The sequence below is a fragment of the Ursus arctos genome, unplaced genomic scaffold, assembly GCF_023065955.2.
Source record: "Ursus arctos isolate Adak ecotype North America unplaced genomic scaffold, UrsArc2.0 scaffold_14, whole genome shotgun sequence".
Taxonomy (NCBI): domain Eukaryota; kingdom Metazoa; phylum Chordata; class Mammalia; order Carnivora; family Ursidae; genus Ursus; species Ursus arctos.
The window spans coordinates 14,819,606-14,823,096 of record NW_026622808.1 but is presented as its reverse complement, the minus strand read 5'-3'; positions in this window follow the sequence as shown (position 1 = coordinate 14,823,096).

The window sequence follows — 3,491 nt, the reverse complement described above, 5'->3', positions numbered from 1 at the left end:
GTCACGTGACCGCCCGCCACTCGCGGGCGGGGCCGCCGCGGCGGCCAATTAGCACCCGCGTGCCCTCCCACCACCCCCCCGGCGCGCGCTGCTGCGCAGTGCGCAGGCGCGTGCGCCGGCCGCTCGGGCCTCGGGCCAATCAGGGCTGCCCGACACCGCCCCCCCCTTCGCCCGCGGCGGCCACGCCCACCCCTGGCGGCGTCTGGCTGCTTAAAGGGATACTGGCCCGGCACAGGTGGGGGCGAGTGCTGGGTCCTGTGTGGGGAGGAACAGAGGGTGGGAGGGGGCGGCGGTGACAACAATGCAGCCAGGTGCAGCGGCCCCGGGCTGGGCGGCCCGCCAGGTGCGCGCCCGGATGCCCCGCGGCGTCGGGGGAGGGGACGGGTGCTCCAGGCAGCGGCCGCCAGCGCTTGCAGCCGGGCGCCCGGGCGCGTAGCGCCGTACAGCCCCGGCGGGCCGGGCGCGCGGCACATCCGGGTCCTGGCGCGGCCAAAGGCTAGCGGGCGCGGCGCCCCCCAGCTGGCCCCGGGCCGAGGAATGAGGACCTCCTCCCCAGCTTCCCGCGGCTCTCTCTGCCCTGCCCCTGCGGGCGACCCTCTGCCGGTCCCGCCTCCCCACCCACAGTAACCTTTGGAATCTGCGCTAACGGGAACCTCCCCTGCTCTAGAGCCCTCGTCGGCTCCCCAGCGCCCGTGGCAAAAGCCGGAGACGAGAGCACAAAAATGTGTGTTCTCGGGACGCCGGGCTGGCTCCGTCGGGAGAGCATGCGACTCTGGATGTCGGGGTCGTGAGTTCCAGCCCCACGTTGGGGGGCGAGTTTACTTTAGAAATAATAATAAAATTTTTTTAATTAAAAAAAATGTATGTTTCAGGGCTCATAGCCTGAGTTCATGATTCTCAGGGCAGGAATTAAGAGAAACTTAAGGAAGACCCCCAAATCACTCAGTTACAAAATATGACACTGTGATTTTTTTTTTAAGATTTTATTTATTTGTTTAACAGAGGGAGAGAATGTAAGCAGAGGGAGCGGCAGGGAGAGGGAGAAGCGGACTCCGGCTGAGCAGAGAGCCCCACATGGGGCTCCATCTGAGGACCCTGGGATCATGACCCCAACTGAAGGCAGATGCTTAACTGACTGAGCCACCCAGGTGTCCTTGTTAGTCTAATTTTTTTTTTTAAGATTTTATTTATTTATTTGACAGAGATAGAGACAGCCAGCGAGAGAGGGAACACAAGCAGGGGGAGTGGGAGAGGAAGAAGCAGGCTCATAGCGGAGGAGCCTGATGTGGGGCTCGATCCCATAACACCGGGATCACGCCCTGAGCCGAAGGCAGACGCCTAACCACTGTGCCACCCAGGCGCCCCTTATTAGTCTAATTTTTAAAAAATAAGAGTGCAAGAGGAAAAAATCCATGATAACGAAATATCAAAATGTTTAAGACTGAATCCGACGCTGCAATTGCGCATGACCTCACCCAAGCTCTAATTTTACAGGGTTGGTTTTTTTTTTTTTAAAGACTTTATTTGTCACAGAGAGAGAGCACCTGCGCACAAGCAGGGGGAACAGCAGGCAGAGGGAGAAGCAGGCTCCCGGGCTGAGCAAGGAGCCGGATGGGGGACTCAATCCCAGGACCCTGGGATCATCACCTGAGCAGAAGGCAGGCGCTTCACGGACTGAGCCCCCCAGGCGTCCCTACAGGGTTTGTTTTATTGTTATTGCAATTTTTAAATTTTCGGAACGGTTTTCAGATTTCCAAGAAATCGGAAAGGTAGTACAGGGTTTTACCTCCCCCTCCCCCAGCTTCTCCCAATGATAACATCTTCCAGAAACGCTGTGTGTTGTCAAAACCAGGAAAGTGATGTTTGTACAATACAATCCACTCGGGTACAGATGTTTCGATTTCTCCACTTTATACATGTACTTTCTGGTGGTGGTGAAATCCGATCACATGTGTGTAGAATCTTGCCACTCTCACGGTTCTAATGGTTTCAGGTGCGATCATGGTATCATGGCTGTGTTTTGAGAAGGCTCTGAGAAGTACTTGTGGGCCTGTTTACAGAAGAAATGATGCAGGATTAGCTGTAAAATGATGAGCGTGTGCGGACTGCGGGGAGAAGAGGTGAAACAAAATGTGAATTGCTCACCGTTGGGGCTAGGGCCCGGATTCCTGGGGGATTGTGACGATCCATAGCTGAGACTGCTACGCCCTTACTCTCCCAGAACGGCCGGATCAAGCCGTTTCCACATGGTTAGCGTTCTAGTTGGTCCTCGTTTTCTGATGTTGAAACCCAGGCTCAGCGATGAGAAGCAACCTTACTTTGGCAGACATAGAAACTTAACCCGGGTTTGAGCCACTCCAAGACCACAGTCCTAAACTACAGCAGGCTCTTCCATGAACTGTTATTTTTAAAGATTTATTTATTTGAGGGGCGCCTGGGTGGCACAGCGGTTAAGCGTCTGCCTTCGGCTCAGGGAGTGATCCCGGTGTTAGGGGATCGAGCCCCACATCAGGCTCCTCTGCTATGAGCCTGCTTCTTCCTCTCCCACTCCCCCTGCTTGTGTTCCCTCTCTCGCTGGCTGTCTCTATCTCTGTGAAATAAATAAATAAAATCTTAAAAAAAAAAAAAGATTTATTTATTTGAGAGAGAGAGAGAGAGTGCAGGAGTCACGAGCATGGCGGGGGGAGGGAGAGGGAGAAAGAATCCAAGCGGACTCTGTGCTGAGTGTGGCGCCTGACACAGGGCTCAATCTCACAACCCAGAGATCTCAACCTGAGCCCAAACCAGTGGGATGCTCGATGGACTGAGCCACCCAGGCACCCCTCCACGAGATATTTCATAATAATCTCTCTATATATTGAGCACATACCATATACCAGATAATGTTTTGGGTCAGGGTCCACAAACAGTTTCTGTAAAGGTCTAGATAAGAAATATTTTTGGCTTTGGAGGCCACATACAGTGTTTCTAACAACTGATCAACTGCCGTCCTGGGGCAGAAGCCCTGGACTATATGCAAATTAACAGGCATAGCTATGTGCCGATAAAACTTTGTAAATACTGAAATCTGAATGTTATAACTTCGTCATATGTTATAAAATAGTCTTCTGTTTTGTTTAAACATTTAAAAGATAAAACATCTTTAGGGGTACCTGGGTGGCTCAGTCAGTTAAGCGTCTGCCTTCCGCTCAGGTCATGATGTTGAGCCCATGTCTGGCTCCCTGCTCAGCAGGGAGTCTGCTTCTCCCTCTCCCGCCACCCCTCCCTTGCTTGTGCTCGCTCTTTCTCCCTCTCTGTCAAATAAATAAAGTCTTGGGACACCTGGGTGGCTCAGTGGGTTAAGCATCTGACTTCGGCTCAGGTCCTGATCCCAGCGTCCTGGGATCAAGCCCCCCATTGGGCTCCCTGCTCAGCAGGAAGTCTGCTTCTCCCTCTCCCACTCCTCCTGCTTGGGTTCCCTCTATCACTGTCTCTCTCTCTCTCTGTCAAAT